We start from the raw sequence: 20,640 nt of genomic DNA, 5'->3' as shown, positions 1-20,640 counted from the left end.
AAATGACCACAGAAGCTAAAATATGACATTAATTATGATAACATTGTTGTTGTTGTTTTTTAAACCTTTTCTATCACCGTGGACAGCTTATTCAAGTGCCATCTGGCATGCATGTTCCTTTGTTGCTCAACATTCATCACCAAAAATTATTTTCTTTTTCAATTCTTATGACTGTACTGATTGTATTGAAATGAATCCACATCTAGCATAACCAATTAATGCTGCAAAGTGCTCCAGTGGCGCAATTGGTCAGCACGCGGTACTTATAAGACAGTATCTGTTGAGCAATGGTGAGGTTGTGAGTTTAAGCCTCACCTGGAGTATCTTTGTATACTGTTTTTTTTTTCCTTTTCTTATGTCATTAGTCATTGATTATAAACTGCTACCTTAATATTTAATATGATATTACAAAGGATGGAAGAAAGAAAGAAAAAACACAAACATGATTGTGCATTTAAGTTGTCAGCACACATCTGCTTTGGTTCAAATGCACTGCATATCTTCCTTCAGTCAGCCAACAAAACAGCAATGGAAAAGATTAACATACTGTTGGTAAAGCAGTTGCATCAAATTGATTTTCTGCAATATAGCATGATAATCCATACTGACAGCTCTGGATAGTACCAGCACATTTCTTGCTGGACTTGGTAATGCAAAGAACACAGTAAACAGCTTCACTTTTTCCTCAAAAATAAATAATTGACTATTAAAAACCTAACAGTCTTAAATAAGAACATCAGTAAGCACCACTGGCATAATGGATAAGTCACTGCCCTCCTAAGCCAGGGGTTCCAAGTCCCATATGGGGTGGAAGTCATTACAGCAAGTGTCTCATCACTAGAGTTGATATTTTATCCTGGCTTCAACTATAAAACAGTCTTGCAGGGTTTAGCTTGTAAAAAATGACCACAGAAGCTAAAATATGACATTAATTATGATAACATTGTTGTTGTTGTTTTTTTAAACCTTTTCTATCACCGTGGACAGCTTATTCAAGTGCCATCTGGCATGCATGTTCCTTTGTTGCTCATCATTCATCACCAAACATGATTTTCTTTTTCAATTCTTATTACTGTACTGATTGTATTGAATAAAATCCACATCTAGCATAACCAATTAATGCTGCAAAGTGCTCCAGTGGCGCAATTGGTCAGCGTGCAGTACTAATAAGACAGTATCTGTTGAGCAATGCCGAGGTTGTGAGTTCAAGCCTCACCTGGAGCATCTTTGTATACTGTTTTTTTTTCCTTTTCTTATGTCATTAGTCGTTGATTATAAACTGCTACCTTAATATTTAATATGATATTACAAAGGATGGAAGAAAGAAAGAAAAAACACAAACATGATTGTGCATTTAAGTTGTCAGCACACATCTGCTTTGGTTCAAATGCACTGCATATCTTCCTTCAGTCAGCCAACAAAACAGCAATGGAAAAGATTAACATACTGTTGGTAAAGCAGTTGCATCAAATTGATTTTCTGCAATATAGCATGATAATCCATACTGACAGCTCTGGATAGTACCAGCACATTTCTTGCTGGACTTGGTAATGCAAAGAACACGGTAAACAGCTTCACTTTTTTTCAAAAATAAATAATTGACTATTAAAAACCTATCAGTCTTAAATAAAGACATCAGTAAGCACCACTGGCATAATGGATAAGTCACTGCCCTCCTAAGCCAGGGGTTCCAAGTCCCATATGGGGTGGAAGTCATTACAGCAAGTGTCTCATCACTAGAGTTGATATTTTATCCTGGCTTCAACTGTAAAACAGTCTTGCAGGGTTTAGCTTGTAAAAAATGACCACAGAAGCTAAAATATGACATTAATTATGATAACATTGTTATTGTTGTTTTTTAAACCTTTTCTATCACCGTGGACAGCTTATTCAAGTGCCATCTGGCATGCATGTTCCTTTGTTGCTCATCATTCATCACCAAAAATGATTTTCTTTTTCAATTCTTATTACTGTACTGATTGTATTGAATAAAATCCACATCTAGCATAACCAGTTAATGCTGCAAAGTGATCCAGTGGCGCAATTGGTCAGCGTGCAGTACTAATAAGACAGTATCTGTTGAGCAATGCCGAGGTTGTGAGTTCAAGCCTCACCTGGAGCATCTTTGTATACTGTTTTTTTTTTCCTTTTCTTATGTCATTAGTCATTGATTATAAACTGCTACCTTAATATTTAATATGATATTACAAAGGATGGAAGAAAGAAAGAAAAAACACAAACATGATTGTGCATTTAAGTTGTCAGCACACATCTGCTTTGGTTCAAATGCACTGCATATCTTCCTTCAGTCAGCCAACAAAACAGCAATGGAAAAGATTAACATACTGTTGGTAAAGCAGTTGCATCAAATTGATTTTCTGCAATATAGCATGATAATCCATACTGACAGCTCTGGATAGTACCAGCACATTTCTTGCTGGACTTGGTAATGCAAAGAACACGGTAAACAGCTTCACTTTTTTTCAAAAATAAATAATTGACTATTAAAAACCTATCAGTCTTAAATAAAGACATCAGTAAGCACCACTGGCATAATGGATAAGGCACTGTTCTCCTAAGCAAGTGGTTGTGGGTTTAAGTCCCGTCTGAGTTGGAAGTCATTACAGCAAGTGTCTCATCACTAGAGTTGATATTTTATCCTTGCTTCAACTGTAAAACAGTCTTGCAGTGTTTAGCTTGTAAAAAATGACCACAGAAGCTAAAATATGACATTAATTATGATAACATTGTTGTTGTTGTTTTTTAAACCTTTTCTATCACCGTGGACAGCTTATTCAAGTGCCATCTGGCATGCATGTTCCTTTGTTGCTCATCATTCATCACCAAAAATGATTTTCTTTTTCAATTCTTATGACTGTACTGATTGTATTGAATAAAATCCACATCTAGCATAACCAATTAATGCTGCAAAGTGCTCCAGTGGTGCAATTGGTCAGCACGCGGTACTTATAAGACAGTATCTGTTGAGCAATGGTGAGGTTGTGAGTTCAAGCCTCACCTGGAGTATCTTTGTATACTGTTTTTTTTTCCCTTTTCTTATGTCATTAGTCATTGATTATAAACTGCTACCTTAATATTTAATATGATATTACAAAGGATGGAAGAAAGAAAGAAAAAACACAAACATGATTGTGCATTTAAGTTGTCAGCACACATCTGCTTTGGTTCAAATGCACTGCATATCTTCCTTCAGTCAGCCAACAAAACAGCAATGGAAAAGATTAACATACTGTTGGTAAAGCAGTTGCATCAAATTGATTTTCTGCAATATAGCATGATAATCCATACTGACAGCTCTGGATAGTACCAGCACATTTCTTGCTGGACTTGGTAATGCATAGAACACAGTAAACAGCTTCACTTTTTCCTCAAAAATAAATAATTGACTATTAAAAACCTAACAGTCTTAAATAAGAACATCAGTAAGCACCACTGGCATAATGGATAAGTCACTGCCCTCCTAAGCCAGGGGTTCCAAGTCCCATATGGGGTGGAAGTCATTACAGCAAGTGTCTCATCACTAGAGTTGATATTTTATCCTTGCTTCAACTGTAAAACAGTCTTGCAGTGTTTAGCTTGTAAAAAATGACCACAGAAGCTAAAATATGACATTAATTATGATAACATTGTTGTTGTTGTTTTTTAAACCTTTTCTATCACCGTGGACAGCTTATTCAAGTGCCATCTGGCATGCATGTTCCTTTGTTGCTCATCATTCATCACCAAAAATGATTTTCTTTTTCAATTCTTATGACTGTACTGATTGTATTGAATAAAATCCACATCTAGCATAACCAATTAATGCTGCAAAGTGCTCCAGTGGCGCAATTAGTCAGCGCGCAGTACTAATAAAACAGTATCTGTTGACCAAGGCCGAGTTTGTGAGTTCAAGCCTCACCTGGAGCATCTTTGTATACTGTTTTTTTTCCCTTTTCTTATGTCATTAGTCATTGATTATAAACTGCTACCTTAATATTTAATATGATATTACAAAGGATGGAAGAAAAAAAAAAAAACACAAACATGATTGTGCATTTAAGTTGTCAGCACACATCTGCTTTGGTTCAAATGCACTGCATATCTTCCTTCAGTCAGCCAACAAAACAGCAATGGAAAAGATTAACATACTGTTGGTAAAGCAGTTGCATCAAATTGATTTTCTGCAATATAGCATGATAATCCATACTGACAGCTCTGGATAGTACCAGCACATTTCTTGCTGGACTTGGTAATGCAAAGAACACAGTAAACAGCTTCACTTTTTTTCAAAAATAAATAATTGACTATTAAAAACCTAACAGTCTTAAATAAAGACATCATTAAGCACCACTGGCATAATGGATAAGGCACTGTTCTCCTAAGCCAGTGGTTGTGGGTTTAAGTCCCGTCTGAGTTGGAAGTCATTACAGCAAGTGTCTCATCACTAGAGTTGATATTTTATCCTTGCTTCAACTGTAAAACAGTCTTGCAGTGTTTAGCTTGTAAAAAATGACCACAGAAGCTAAAATATGACATTAATTATGATAACATTGTTGTTGTTTTTTTTTAAACCTTTTCTATCACCGTGGACAGCTTATTCAAGAGCCATCTGGCATGCTTGTTCCTTTGTTGCTCATCATTTATCACCAAAAATGATTTTCTTTTTCAATTCTTATGACTGTACTGATTGTATTGAATAAAATCCACATCTAGCATAACCAACTAATGCTGCAAAGTGCTCCAGTGGCGCAATTGGTCAGCACGCGGTACTTATAAGACAGTATCTGTTGAGCAATGGTGAGGTTGTGAGTTCAAGCCTCACCCGGAGTATCTCTGTATACTGTTTTTTTTTTCCTTTTCTTATGTCATTAGTCATTGATTATAAACTGCTACCTTAATATTTAATATGATATTACAAAGGATGGAAGAAAGAAAGAAAAATCACAAACATGATTGTGCATTTAAGTTGTCAGCACACATCTGCTTTGGTTCAAATGCACTGCATATCTTCCTTCAGTCAGCCAACAAAACAGCAATGGAAAAGATTAACATACTGTTGGTAAAGCAGTTGCATCAAATTGATTTTCTGCAATATAGCATGATAATCCATACTGACAGCTCTGGATAGTACCAGCACATTTCTTGCTGGACTTGGTAATGCATAGAACACAGTAAACAGCTTCACTTTTTCCTCAAAAATAAATAATTGACTATTAAAAACCTAACAGTCTTAAATAAGAACATCAGTAAGCACCACTGGCATAATGGATAAGTCACTGCCCTCCTAAGCCAGGGGTTCCAAGTCCCATATGGGGTGGAAGTCATTACAGCAAGTGTCTCATCACTAGAGTTGATATTTTATCCTTGCTTCAACTGTAAAACAGTCTTGCAGTGTTTAGCTTGTAAAAAATGACCACAGAAGCTAAAATATGACATTAATTATGATAACATTGTTGTTGTTGTTTTTTAAACCTTTTCTATCACCGTGGACAGCTTATTCAAGTGCCATCTGGCATGCATGTTCCTTTGTTGCTCATCATTCATCACAAAAAATTATTTTCTTTTTCAATTCTTATGACTGTACTGATTGTATTGAATAAAATCCACATCTAGCATAACCAATTAATGCTGCAAAGTGCTCCAGTGGCGCAATTGGTCAGCGCGCAGTACTTATAAAACAGTATCTGTTGAGCAATGCCGAGGTTGTGAGTTCACGCCTCACCTGGAGCATCTTTGTACACTGTTTTTTTTCTTTTCTTATGTCATTAGTCATTGATTATAAACTGCTAACTTAATATTTAATATGATATTACAAAGGATGGAAGAAAGAAAGAAAATACTCAAACATGATTGTGCATTTAAGTTGTCAGCACACATCTGCTTTGGTTCAAATGCACTGCATATCTTCCTTCAGTCAGCCAACAAAACAGCAATGGAAAAGATTAACATACTGTTGGTAAAGCAGTTGCATCAAATTGATTTTCTGCAATATAGCATGATAATCCATACTGACAGCTCTGGATAGTACCAGCACATTTCTTGCTGGACTTGGTAATGCAAAGAACACAGTAAACAGCTTCATTTTTTCCTCAAAAATAAATAATTGACTATTAAAAACCTAACAGTCTTAAATAAGAACATCAGTAAGCACCACTGGCATAATGGATAAGTCACTGCCCTCCTAAGCCAGGGGTTCCAAGTCCCATATGGGGTGGAAGTCATTACAGCAAGTGTCTCATCACTAGAGTTGATATTTTATCCTTGCTTCAACTGTAAAACAGTCTTGCAGGGTTTAGCTTGTAAAAAATGACCACAGAAGCTAAAATATGACATTAATTATGATAACATTGTTGTTGTTGTTTTTTAAACCTTTTCTATCACCGTGGACAGCTTATTCAAGTGCCATCTGGCATGTATGTTCCTTTGTTGCTCATCATTCATCACCAAAAATGATTTTCTTTTTCAATTCTTATGACTGTACTGATTGTATTGAATAAAATCCACATCTAGCATAACCAATTAATGCTGCAAAGTGCTCCAGTGGCGCAATTGGTCAGCGTGCAGTACTAATAAGACAGTATCTGTTGAGCAATGCCGAGGTTGTGAGTTCAAGCCTCACCTGGAGCATCTTTGTATATTGTTTTTTTTTCCTTTTCTTATGTCATTAGTCATTGATTATAAACTGCTACCTTAATATTTAATATGATATTACAAAGGATGGAAGAAAGAAAGAAAAAACACAAACATGATTGTGCATTTAAGTTGTCAGCACACATCTGCTTTGGTTCAAATGCACTGCATATCTTCCTTCAGTCAGCCAACAAAACAGCAATGGAAAAGATTAACATACTGTTGGTAAAGCAGTTGCATCAAATTGATTTTCTGCAATATAGCATGATAATCCATACTGACAGCTCTGGATAGTACCAGCACATTTCTTGCTGGACTTGGTAATGCAAAGAACACGGTAAACAGCTTCACTTTTTTTCAAAAATAAATAATTGACTATTAAAAACCTATCAATCTTAAATAAAGACATCAGTAAGCACCACTGGCATAATGGATAAGGCACTGTTCTCCTAAGCCAGTGGTTGTGGGTTTAAGTCCCGTCTGAAATGGAAGTCATTACAGCAAGTGTCTCATCACTAGAGTTGATATTTTATCCTTGCTTCAACTGTAAAACAGTCTTGCAGTGTTTAGCTTGTAAAAAATGACCACAGAAGCTAAAATATGACATTAATTATGATAACATTGTTGTTGTTGTTTTTTAAACCTTTTCTATCACCGTGGACAGCTTATTCAAGTGCCATCTGGCATGCATGTTCCTTTGTTGCTCATCATTCATCACCGAAAATGATTTTCTTTTTCAATTCTTATGACTGTACTGATTGTATTGAATAAAATCCACATCTAGCATAACCAATTAATGTTGCAAAGTGCTCCAGTGGTGCAATTTGTCAGCGCGCAGTACTTATAAGACAGTATCTGTTGAGCAATGGTGAGGTCGTGAGTTCAAGCCTCACCTGGAATATCTTTGTATTCTGTTTTTTTTTTCCTTTTCTTATGTCATTAGTCATTGATTATAAACTGCTACCTTAATATTTAATATGATATTACAAAGGATGGAAGAAAGAAAGAAAAAACACAAACATGATAGTGCATTTAAGTTGTCAGCACACATCTGCTTTGGTTCAAATGCACTGCATATCTTCCTTCAGTCAGCCAACAAAACAGCAATGGAAAAGATTAACATACTGTTGGTAAAGCAGTTGCATCAAATTGATTTTCTGCAATATAGCATGATAATCCATACTGACAGCTCTGGATAGTACCAGCACATTTCTTGCTGGACTTGGTAATGCATAGAACACAGTAAACAGCTTCACTTTTTCCTCAAAAATAAATAATTGACTATTAAAAACCTAACAGTCTTAAATAAGAACATCAGTAAGCACCACTGGCATAATGGATAAGTCACTGCCCTCCTAAGCCAGGGGTTCCAAGTCCCATATGGGGTGGAAGTCATTACAGCAAGTGTCTCATCACTAGAGTTGATATTTTATCCTTGCTTCAACTGTAAAACAGTCTTGCAGTGTTTAGCTTGTAAAAAATGACCACAGAAGCTAAAATATGACATTAATTATGATAACATTGTTGTTGTTGTTGTTTTTTAAACCTTTTCTATCACCGTGGACAGCTTATTCAAGTGCCATCTGGCATGCATGTTCCTTTGTTGCTCATCATTCATCACCAAAAATGATTTTCTTTTTCAATTCTTATGACTGTACTGATTGTATTGAATAAAATCCACATCTAGCATAACCAATTAATGCTGCAAAGTGCTCCAGTGGCGCAATTGGTCAGCGCGCAGTACTTATAAAACAGTATCTGTTGAGCAATGCCGAGGTTGTGAGTTCAAGCCTCACCTGGAGCATTTTTGTACACTGTTTTTTTTTCCTTTTCTTATGTCATTAGTCATTGATTATAAACTGCTACCTTAATATTTAATATGATATTACAAAGGATGGAAGAAAGAAAGAAAAAACTCAAACATGATTGTGAATTTAAGTTGTCAGCACACATCTGCTTTGGTTCAAATGCACTGCATATCTTCCTTCAGTCAGCTAACAAAACAGCAATGGAAAAGATTAACATACTGTTGGTAAAGCAGTTGCATCAAATTGATTTTCTGCAATCAAGCATGATAATCCATACTGACAGCTCTGGATAGTACCAGCACATTTCTTGCTGGACTTGGTAATGCAAAGAACACGGTAAACAGCTTCACTTTTTTTCAAAAATAAATAATTGACTATTAAAAACCTATCAGTCTTAAATAAAGACATCAGTAAGCACCACTGGCATAATGGATAAGACACTGTTCTCCTAAGCCAGTGGTTGTGGGTTTAAGTCCCGTCTGAAATGGAAGTCATTACAGCAAGTGTCTCATCACTAGAGTTGATATTTTATCCTTGCTTCAACTGTAAAACAGTCTTGCAGTGTTTAGCTTGTAAAAAATGACCACAGAAGCTAAAATATGACATTAATTATGATAACATTGTTGTTGTTGTTTTTTAAACCTTTTCTATCACCGTGGACAGCTTATTCAAGTGCCATCTGGCATGCATGTTCCTTTGTTGCTCATCATTCATCACCAAAAATGATTTTCTTTTTCAATTCTTATGACTGTACTGATTGTATTGAATAAAATACACATCTAGCATAACCAATTAATGCTGCAAAGTGCTCCAGTGGTGCAATTGGTCAGCACGCGGTACTTATAAGACAGTATCTGTTGAGCAATGGTGAGGTTGTGAGTTCAAGCCTCACCTGGAGTATCTTTGTATACTGTTTTTTTTTCCCTTTTCTTATGTCATTAGTCATTGATTATAAACTGCTACCTTAATATTTAATATGATATTACAAAGGATGGAAGAAAGAAAGAAAAAACACAAACATGATTGTGCATTTAAGTTGTCAGCACACATCTGCTTTGGTTCAAATGCACTGCATATCTTCCTTCAGTCAGCCAACAAAACAGCAATGGAAAAGATTAACATACTGTTGGTAAAGCAGTTGCATCAAATTGATTTTCTGCAATATAGCATGATAATCCATACTGACAGCTCTGGATAGTACCAGCACATTTCTTGCTGGACTTGGTAATGCATAGAACACAGTAAACAGCTTCACTTTTTCCTCAAAAATAAATAATTGACTATTAAAAACCTAACAGTCTTAAATAAGAACATCAGTAAGCACCACTGGCATAATGGATAAGTCACTGCCCTCCTAAGCCAGGGGTTCCAAGTCCCATATGGGGTGAAAGTCATAACAGCAAGTGTCTCATCACTAGAGTTGATATTTTATCCTTGCTTCAACTGTAAAACAGTCTTGCAGTGTTTAGCTTGTAAAAAATGACCACAGAAGCTAAAATATGACATTAATTATGATAACATTGTTGTTGTTGTTTTTTAAACCTTTTCTATCACCGTGGACAGCTTATTCAAGTGCCATCTGGCATGCATGTTCCTTTGTTGCTCATCATTCATCACCAAAAATGATTTTCTTTTTCAATTCTTATGACTGTACTGATTGTATTGAATAAAATCCACATCTAGCATAACCAATTAATGCTGCAAAGTGCTCCAGTGGCGCAATTGGTCAGCGCGCAGTACTAATAAAACAGTATCTGTTGACCAAGGCCGAGTTTGTGAGTTCAAGCCTCACCTGGAGCATCTTTGTATACTGTTTTTTTCCCTTTTCTTATGTCATTAGTCATTGATTATAAACTGCTACCTTAATATTTAATATGATATTACAAAGGATGGAAGAAAAAAAAAAAAACACAAACATGATTGTGCATTTAAGTTGTCAGCACACATCTGCTTTGGTTCAAATGCACTGCATATCTTCCTTCAGTCAGCCAACAAAACAGCAATGGAAAAGATTAACATACTGTTGGTAAAGCAGTTGCATCAAATTGATTTTCTGCAATATAGCATGATAATCCATACTGACAGCTCTGGATAGTACCAGCACATTTCTTGCTGGACTTGGTAATGCAAAGAACACAGTAAACAGCTTCACTTTTTTTCAAAAATAAATAATTGACTATTAAAAACCTAACAGTCTTAAATAAAGACATCAGTAAGCACCACTGGCATAATGGATAAGGCACTGTTCTCCTAAGCCAGTGGTTGTGGGTTTAAATCCCGTCTGAGTTGGAAGTCATTACAGCAAGTGTCTCATCACTAGAGTTGATATTTTATCCTTGCTTCAACTGTAAAACAGTCTTGCAGTGTTTAGCTTGTAAAAAATGACCACAGAAGCTAAAATATGACATTAATTATGATAACATTGTTGTTGTTTTTTTTTAAACCTTTTCTATCACCGTGGACAGCTTATTCAAGAGCCATCTGGCATGCTTGTTCCTTTGTTGCTCATCATTTATCACCAAAAATGATTTTCTTTTTCAATTCTTATGACTGTACTGATTGTATTGAATAAAATCCACATCTAGCATAACCAATTAATGTTGCAAAGTGCTCCAGTGGTGCAATTTGTCAGCGCGCAGTACTTATAAGACAGTATCTGTTGAGCAATGGTGAGGTCGTGAGTTCAAGCCTCACCTGGAATATCTTTGTATTCTGTTTTTTTTTTCCTTTTCTTATGTCATTAGTCATTGATTATAAACTGCTACCTTAATATTTAATATGATATTACAAAGGATGGAAGAAAGAAAGAAAAAACACAAACATGATAGTGCATTTAAGTTGTCAGCACACATCTGCTTTGGTTCAAATGCACTGCATATCTTCCTTCAGTCAGCCAACAAAACAGCAATGGAAAAGATTAACATACTGTTGGTAAAGCAGTTGCATCAAATTGATTTTCTGCAATATAGCATGATAATCCATACTGACAGCTCTGGATAGTACCAGCACATTTCTTGCTGGACTTGGTAATGCATAGAACACAGTAAACAGCTTCACTTTTTCCTCAAAAATAAATAATTGACTATTAAAAACCTAACAGTCTTAAATAAGAACATCAGTAAGCACCACTGGCATAATGGATAAGTCACTGCCCTCCTAAGCCAGGGGTTCCAAGTCCCATATGGGGTGGAAGTCATTACAGCAAGTGTCTCATCACTAGAGTTGATATTTTATCCTTGCTTCAACTGTAAAACAGTCTTGCAGTGTTTAGCTTGTAAAAAATGACCACAGAAGCTAAAATATGACATTAATTATGATAACATTGTTGTTGTTGTTTTTTAAACCTTTTCTATCACCGTGGACAGCTTATTCAAGTGCCATCTGGCATGCATGTTCCTTTGTTGCTCATCATTCATCACCAAAAATGATTTTCTTTTTCAATTCTTATGACTGTACTGATTGTATTGAATAAAATCCACATCTAGCATAACCAATTAATGCTGCAAAGTGCTCCAGTGGCGCAATTGGTCAGCGCGCAGTACTTATAAAACAGTATCTGTTGAGCAATGCCGAGGTTGTGAGTTCAAGCCTCACCTGGAGCATTTTTGTACACTGTTTTTTTTTCCTTTTCTTATGTCATTAGTCATTGATTATAAACTGCTACCTTAATATTTAATATGATATTACAAAGGATGGAAGAAAGAAAGAAAAAACTCAAACATGATTGTGAATTTAAGTTGTCAGCACACATCTGCTTTGGTTCAAATGCACTGCATATCTTCCTTCAGTCAGCTAACAAAACAGCAATGGAAAAGATTAACATACTGTTGGTAAAGCAGTTGCATCAAATTGATTTTCTGCAATCAAGCATGATAATCCATACTGACAGCTCTGGATAGTACCAGCACATTTCTTGCTGGACTTGGTAATGCAAAGAACACGGTAAACAGCTTCACTTTTTTTCAAAAATAAATAATTGACTATTAAAAACCTATCAGTCTTAAATAAAGACATCAGTAAGCACCACTGGCATAATGGATAAGACACTGTTCTCCTAAGCCAGTGGTTGTGGGTTTAAGTCCCGTCTGAAATGGAAGTCATTACAGCAAGTGTCTCATCACTAGAGTTGATATTTTATCCTTGCTTCAACTGTAAAACAGTCTTGCAGTGTTTAGCTTGTAAAAAATGACCACAGAAGCTAAAATATGACATTAATTATGATAACATTGTTGTTGTTGTTTTTTAAACCTTTTCTATCACCGTGGACAGCTTATTCAAGTGCCATCTGGCATGCATGTTCCTTTGTTGCTCATCATTCATCACCAAAAATGATTTTCTTTTTCAATTCTTATGACTGTACTGATTGTATTGAATAAAATACACATCTAGCATAACCAATTAATGCTGCAAAGTGCTCCAGTGGTGCAATTGGTCAGCACGCGGTACTTATAAGACAGTATCTGTTGAGCAATGGTGAGGTTGTGAGTTCAAGCCTCACCTGGAGTATCTTTGTATACTGTTTTTTTTTCCCTTTTCTTATGTCATTAGTCATTGATTATAAACTGCTACCTTAATATTTAATATGATATTACAAAGGATGGAAGAAAGAAAGAAAAAACACAAACATGATTGTGCATTTAAGTTGTCAGCACACATCTGCTTTGGTTCAAATGCACTGCATATCTTCCTTCAGTCAGCCAACAAAACAGCAATGGAAAAGATTAACATACTGTTGGTAAAGCAGTTGCATCAAATTGATTTTCTGCAATATAGCATGATAATCCATACTGACAGCTCTGGATAGTACCAGCACATTTCTTGCTGGACTTGGTAATGCATAGAACACAGTAAACAGCTTCACTTTTTCCTCAAAAATAAATAATTGACTATTAAAAACCTAACAGTCTTAAATAAGAACATCAGTAAGCACCACTGGCATAATGGATAAGTCACTGCCCTCCTAAGCCAGGGGTTCCAAGTCCCATATGGGGTGAAAGTCATAACAGCAAGTGTCTCATCACTAGAGTTGATATTTTATCCTTGCTTCAACTGTAAAACAGTCTTGCAGTGTTTAGCTTGTAAAAAATGACCACAGAAGCTAAAATATGACATTAATTATGATAACATTGTTGTTGTTGTTTTTTAAACCTTTTCTATCACCGTGGACAGCTTATTCAAGTGCCATCTGGCATGCATGTTCCTTTGTTGCTCATCATTCATCACCAAAAATGATTTTCTTTTTCAATTCTTATGACTGTACTGATTGTATTGAATAAAATCCACATCTAGCATAACCAATTAATGCTGCAAAGTGCTCCAGTGGCGCAATTGGTCAGCGCGCAGTACTAATAAAACAGTATCTGTTGACCAAGGCCGAGTTTGTGAGTTCAAGCCTCACCTGGAGCATCTTTGTATACTGTTTTTTTCCCTTTTCTTATGTCATTAGTCATTGATTATAAACTGCTACCTTAATATTTAATATGATATTACAAAGGATGGAAGAAAAAAAAAAAAACACAAACATGATTGTGCATTTAAGTTGTCAGCACACATCTGCTTTGGTTCAAATGCACTGCATATCTTCCTTCAGTCAGCCAACAAAACAGCAATGGAAAAGATTAACATACTGTTGGTAAAGCAGTTGCATCAAATTGATTTTCTGCAATATAGCATGATAATCCATACTGACAGCTCTGGATAGTACCAGCACATTTCTTGCTGGACTTGGTAATGCAAAGAACACAGTAAACAGCTTCACTTTTTTTCAAAAATAAATAATTGACTATTAAAAACCTAACAGTCTTAAATAAAGACATCAGTAAGCACCACTGGCATAATGGATAAGGCACTGTTCTCCTAAGCCAGTGGTTGTGGGTTTAAATCCCGTCTGAGTTGGAAGTCATTACAGCAAGTGTCTCATCACTAGAGTTGATATTTTATCCTTGCTTCAACTGTAAAACAGTCTTGCAGTGTTTAGCTTGTAAAAAATGACCACAGAAGCTAAAATATGACATTAATTATGATAACATTGTTGTTGTTTTTTTTTAAACCTTTTCTATCACCGTGGACAGCTTATTCAAGAGCCATCTGGCATGCTTGTTCCTTTGTTGCTCATCATTTATCACCAAAAATGATTTTCTTTTTCAATTCTTATGACTGTACTGATTGTATTGAATAAAATCCACATCTAGCATAACCAATTAATGCTGCAAAGTGCTCCAGTGGCGCAATTGGTCAGCACGCGGTACTTATAAGACAGTATCTGTTGAGCAATGGTGAGGTTGTGAGTTCAAGCCTCACCCGGAGTATCTCTGTATACTGTTTTTTTTTTCCTTTTCTTATGTCATTAGTCATTGATTATAAACTGCTACCTTAATATTTAATATGATATTACAAAGGATGGAAGAAAGAAAGAAAAATCACAAACATGATTGTGCATTTAAGTTGTCAGCACACATCTGCTTTGGTTCAAATGCACTGCATATCTTCCTTCAGTCAGCCAACAAAACAGCAATGGAAAAGATTAACATACTGTTGGTAAAGCAGTTGCATCAAATTGATTTTCTGCAATATAGCATGATAATCCATACTGACAGCTCTGGATAGTACCAGCACATTTCTTGCTGGACTTGGTAATGCATAGAACACAGTAAACAGCTTCACTTTTTCCTCAAAAATAAATAATTGACTATTAAAAAACTAACAGTCTTAAATAAGAACATCAGTAAGCACCACTGGCATAATGGATAAGTCACTGCCCTCCTAAGCCAGGGGTTCCAAGTCCCATATGGGGTGGAAGTCATTACAGCAAGTGTCTCATCACTAGAGTTGATATTTTATCCTTGCTTCAACTGTAAAACAGTCTTGCAGTGTTTAGCTTGTAAAAAATGACCACAGAAGCTAAAATATGACATTAATTATGATAACATTGTTGTTGTTGTTTTTTAAACCTTTTCTATCACCGTGGACAGCTTATTCAAGTGCCATCTGGCATGCATGTTCCTTTGTTGCTCATCATTCATCACAAAAAATTATTTTATTTTTCAATTCTTATGACTGTACTGATTGTATTGAATAAAATCCACATCTAGCATAACCAATTAATGCTGCAAAGTGCTCCAGTGGCGCAATTGGTCAGCGTGCAGTACTTATAAGACAGTATCTGTTGAGCAATGCCGAGGTTGTGAGTTCACGCCTCACCTGGAGCATCTTTGTACACTGTTTTTTTTCTTTTCTTATGTCATTAGTCATTGATTATAAACTGCTAACTTAATATTTAATATGATATTACAAAGGATGGAAGAAAGAAAGAAAATACTCAAACATGATTGTGCATTTAAGTTGTCAGCACACATCTGCTTTGGTTCAAATGCACTGCATATCTTCCTTCAGTCAGCCAACAAAACAGCAATGGAAAAGATTAACATACTGTTGGTAAAGCAGTTGCATCAAATTGATTTTCTGCAATATAGCATGATAATCCATACTGACAGCTCTGGATAGTACCAGCACATTTCTTGCTGGACTTGGTAATGCAAAGAACACGGTAAACAGCTTCACTTTTTTTCAAAAATAAATAATTGACTATTAAAAACCTATCAATCTTAAATAAAGACATCAGTAAGCACCACTGGCATAATGGATAAGGCACTGTTCTCCTAAGCCAGTGGTTGTGGGTTTAAGTCCCGTCTGAAATGGAAGTCATTACAGCAAGTGTCTCATCACTAGAGTTGATATTTTATCCTTGCTTCAACTGTAAAACAGTCTTGCAGTGTTTAGCTTGTAAAAAATGACCACAGAAGCTAAAATATGACATTAATTATGATAACATTGTTGTTGTTGTTTTTTAAACCTTTTCTATCACCGTGGACAGCTTATTCAAGTGCCATCTGGCATGCATGTTCCTTTGTTGCTCATCATTCATCACCAAAAATGATTTTCTTTTTCAATTCTTATGACTGTACTGATTGTATTGAATAAAATCCACATCTAGCATAACCAATTAATGCTGCAAAGTGCTCCAGTGGCGCAATTGGTCAGCGCGCAGTACTTATAAAACAGTATCTGTTGAGCAATGCCGAGGTTGTGAGTTCAAGCCTCACCAGGAGCATTTTTGTACACTGTTTTTTTTTCCTTTTCTTATGTCATTAGTCATTGATTATAAACTGCTACCTTAATATTTAATATGATATTACAAAGGATGGAAGAAAGAAAGAAAAAACTCAAACATGATTGTGAATTTAAGTTGTCAGCACACATCTGCTTTGGTTCAAATGCACTGCATATCTTCCTTCAGTCAGCTAACAAAACAGCAATGGAAAAGATTAACATACTGTTGGTAAAGCAGTTGCATCAAATTGATTTTCTGCAATATAGCATGATTATCCATACTGACAGCTCTGGATAGTACCAGCACATTTCTTGCTGGACTTGGTAATGCAAAGAACACAGTAAACAGCTTCACTTTTTTTCAAAAATAAATAATTGACTATTAAAAACCTAACAGTCTTAAATTAGGACATCAGTGAGCACCACTGGCATAATGGATAAGGCACTGTACTCCTAAGCCAGTGGTTGTGGGTTTAAGTCCCATCTAAGTTGGAAGTCATTACAGCAAGTGTCTCATCACTAGAGTTGATATTTTATCCTTGCTTCAACTGTAAAACAGTCTTGCAGTATTTAGCTTGTAAAAAATGACCACAGAAGCTAAAATATGACATTAATTATGATAACATTGTTGTTGTTGTTTTTTAAACCTTTTCTATCTCCGTGGACAACTTATTCAAGTGCCATCTGGCATGCATGTTCCTTTGTTGCTCATCATTCATCACCAAAAATGAATTTCTTTTTCAATTCTTATGACTGTACTGATTGTATTGAATAAAATCCACATCTAGCATAACCAATTAATGCTGCAAAGAGCTCCAGTGGCGCAATTGGTCAGCATGCGGTACTTATAAGACAGTATCTGTTGAGCAATGCCAAGGTTGTGAGTTCAAGCCTCACCTGGAGCATCTTTGTATACTGTTTTTTTTCCTTTTCTTATGTCATTAGTCATTGATTATAAACTGCTACCTTAATATTTAATATGATATTACAAAGGATGGAAGAAAGAAAGAAAAAACACAAACATGATTGTGCATTTAAGTTGTCAGCACACATCTGCTTTGGTTCAAATGCACGGCATATCTTCCTTCAGTCAGCCAACAAAACAGCAATGGAAAAGATTAACATACTGTTGGTAAAGCAGTTGCTTCAAATTGATTTTCTGCAATATAGCATGATAATCCATACTTACAGCTCTGGATAGTACCAGCACATTTCTTGCTGGACTTGGTAATGCAAAGAACACAGTAAACAGCTTCACTTTTTTTCAAAAATAAATAATTGACTATTAAAAACCTAACAGTCTTAAATAAGGACATCAGTAAGCACCACTGGCATAATGGATAAGGCACTGTTCTCCTAAGCCAGTGGTTGTGGGTTTAAGTCCCGTCTGAGTTGGAAGTCATTACAGCAAGTGTCTCATCACTAGAGTTGATATTTTATCCTTGCTTCAACTGTAAAACAGTCTTGCAGTGTTTAGCTTGTAAAAAATGACCACAGAAGCTAAAAAATGACATTAATTAGGATAACATTGGTGTTGTTGTTGTTGTTGTTGTTTTTTAAACCTTTTCTATCACAGTGGACAGCTTATTCAAGTGCCATCTGGCATGCATGTTCCTTTGTTGCTCATCATTCATCACCAAAAATGATTTTCTTTTTCAATTCTTATGACTGTACTGATTGTATTGAATAAAATCCACATCTAGCATAACCAATTAATGCTGCAAAGTGCTCCAGTGGCGCAATTGGTCAGCGCGCGGTACTTATAAGACAGTATCTGTTGAGCAATGCCGAGGTTGTGAGTTCAAGCCTCACTTGGAGCAGCTGTGTATAATAGTTTTTTTTCCTTTTTTTATGTCATTAGTCATTGATTATAAACTGCTACCTTAATATTTAATATGATATTACAAAGGATGGAAGAAAGAAAGAAAAAACACAAACATGATTGTGCATTTAAGTTGTCAGCACACATCTGCTTTGGTTCAAATGCACTGCATATCTTCCTTCAGTCAGCCAACAAAACAGCAATGGAAAAGATTAACATACTGTTGGTAAAGCAGTTGCATCAAATTGATTTTCTGCAATATAGCATGATAATCAATACTGACAGCTCTGGATAGTACCAGCACATTTCTTGCTGGACTTGGTAATGCATAGAACACAGTAAACAGCTTCACTTTTTCCTCAAAAATAAATAATTGACTATTAAAAACCTAACAGTCTTAAATAAGAACATCAGTAAGCACCACTGGCATAATGGATAAGTCACTGCCCTCCTAAGCCAGGGGTTCCAAGTCCCATATGGGGTGGAAGTCATTACAGCAAGTGTCTCATCACTAGAGTTGATATTTTATCCTTGCTTCAACTGTAAAACAGTCTTGCAGTGTTTAGCTTGTAAAAAATGACCACAGAAGCTAAAATATGACATTAATTATGATAACATTGTTGTTGTTGTTTTTTAAACCTTTTCTATCACCGTGGACAGCTTATTCAAGTGCCATCTGGCATGCATGTTCCTTTGTTGCTCATCATTCATCACCAAAAATTATTTTCTTTTTCAATTCTTATGACTGTACTGATTGTATTGAATAAAATCCACATCTAGCATAACCAATTAATGCTGCAAAGTGCTCCAGTGGCGCAATTGGTCAGCGCGCAGTACTTATAAGACAGTATCTGTTGAGCAATGCCGAGGTTGTGAGTTCACGCCTCACCTGGAGCATCTTTGTACACTGTTTTTTTTCTTTTCTTATGTCATTAGTCATTGATTATAAACTGCTAACTTAATATTTAATATGATATTACAAAGGATGGAAGAAAGAAAGAAAATACTCAAACATGATTGTGCATTTAAGTTGTCAGCACACATCTGCTTTGGTTCAAATGCACTGCATATCTTCCTTCAGTCAGCCAACAAAACAGCAATGGAAAAGATTAACATACTGTTGGTAAAGCAGTTGCATCAAATTGATTTTCTGCAATATAGCATGATAATCCATACTGACAGCTCTGGATAGTACCAGCACATTTCTTGCTGGACTTGGTAATGCAAAGAACACAGTAAACAGCTTCATTTTTTCCTCAAAAATAAATAATTGACTATTAAAAACCTAACAGTCTTAAATAAGAACATCAGTAAGCACCACTGGCATAATGGATAAGTCACTGCCCTCCTAAGCCAGGGGTTCCAAGTCCCATATGGGGTGGAAGTCATTACAGCAAGTGTCTCATCACTAGAGTTGATATTTTATCCTTGCTTCAACTGTAAAACAGTCTTGCAGGGTTTAGCTTGTAAAAAATGACCGCAGAAGCTAAAATATGACATTAATTATGATAACATTGTTGTTGTTGTTTTTTAAACCTTTTCTATCACCGTGGACAGCTTATTCAAGTGCCATCTGGCATGTATGTTCCTTTGTTGCTCATCATTCATCACCAAAAATGATTTTCTTTTTCAATTCTTATTACTGTACTGATTGTATTGAATAAAATCCACATCTAGCATAACCAACTAATGCTGCAAAGTGCTCCAGTGGCGCAATTGGTTAGCGTGCAGTACTAATAAGACAGTATCTGTTGAGCAATGCCGAGGTTGTGAGTTCAAGCCTCACCTGGAGCATCTTTGTATATTGTTTTTTTTTTCCTTTTCTTATGTCATTAGTCATTGATTATAAACTGCTACCTTAATATTTAATATGATATTACAAAGGATGGAAGAAAGAAAGAAAAAACACAAACATGATTGTGCATTTAAGTTGTCAGCACACATCTGCTTTGGTTCAAATGCACTGCATATCTTCCTTCAGTCAGCCAACAAAACAGCAATGGAAAAGATTAACATACTGTTGGTAAAGCAGTTGCATCAAATTGATTTTCTGCAATATAGCATGATAATCCATACTGACAGCTCTGGAAAGTACCAGCACATTTCTTGCTGGACTTGGTAATGCAAAGAACACGGTAAACAGCTTCACTTTTTTTCAAAAATAAATAATTGACTATTAAAAACCTATCAATCTTAAATAAAGACATCAGTAAGCACCACTGGCATAATGGATAAGGCACTGTTCTCCTAAGCCAGTGGTTGTGGGTTTAA

The 20,640-nt window shown here is 35.7% G+C and overlaps 6 non-coding genes across 6 annotated transcripts; all 6 read left to right on the top strand.

Moving 5' to 3' along the window:
• Nucleotides 1-1,131: 1,131 nt before the first annotated feature.
• TRNAI-AAU (transfer RNA isoleucine (anticodon AAU)) lies at nt 1,132-1,224 on the top strand. Its single transcript is given in 2 exon segments — nt 1,132-1,169; nt 1,189-1,224. It is a non-coding gene; the product is annotated as a tRNA-Ile (tRNA).
• Nucleotides 1,225-6,534: 5,310 nt separating this feature from the next.
• Nucleotides 6,535-6,627, top strand: TRNAI-AAU (transfer RNA isoleucine (anticodon AAU)). The gene is given in 2 exon segments: nt 6,535-6,572; nt 6,592-6,627. It is a non-coding gene; the product is annotated as a tRNA-Ile (tRNA).
• Nucleotides 6,628-8,341: 1,714 nt separating this feature from the next.
• Nucleotides 8,342-8,434, top strand: TRNAI-UAU (transfer RNA isoleucine (anticodon UAU)). The gene is given in 2 exon segments: nt 8,342-8,379; nt 8,399-8,434. It is a non-coding gene; the product is annotated as a tRNA-Ile (tRNA).
• Nucleotides 8,435-11,947: 3,513 nt separating this feature from the next.
• Nucleotides 11,948-12,040, top strand: TRNAI-UAU (transfer RNA isoleucine (anticodon UAU)). Its single transcript is given in 2 exon segments — nt 11,948-11,985; nt 12,005-12,040. It is a non-coding gene; the product is annotated as a tRNA-Ile (tRNA).
• A 6,234-nt stretch (nt 12,041-18,274) lies between these two features.
• TRNAI-UAU (transfer RNA isoleucine (anticodon UAU)) lies at nt 18,275-18,367 on the top strand. Its single transcript is given in 2 exon segments — nt 18,275-18,312; nt 18,332-18,367. It is a non-coding gene; the product is annotated as a tRNA-Ile (tRNA).
• Nucleotides 18,368-20,070: 1,703 nt separating this feature from the next.
• On the top strand, nt 20,071-20,163 carry TRNAI-AAU (transfer RNA isoleucine (anticodon AAU)). The gene is given in 2 exon segments: nt 20,071-20,108; nt 20,128-20,163. It is a non-coding gene; the product is annotated as a tRNA-Ile (tRNA).
• The last annotated feature ends 477 nt before the right edge of the window (nt 20,164-20,640 follow it).

The sequence above is a fragment of the Pseudophryne corroboree genome, unplaced genomic scaffold (genome assembly GCF_028390025.1).
Source record: "Pseudophryne corroboree isolate aPseCor3 unplaced genomic scaffold, aPseCor3.hap2 scaffold_2341, whole genome shotgun sequence".
NCBI lineage: Eukaryota > Metazoa > Chordata > Amphibia > Anura > Myobatrachidae > Pseudophryne > Pseudophryne corroboree.
Note: the sequence above shows the minus strand (reverse complement) of the source record. Positions and strands in the feature narration are given on the sequence as shown.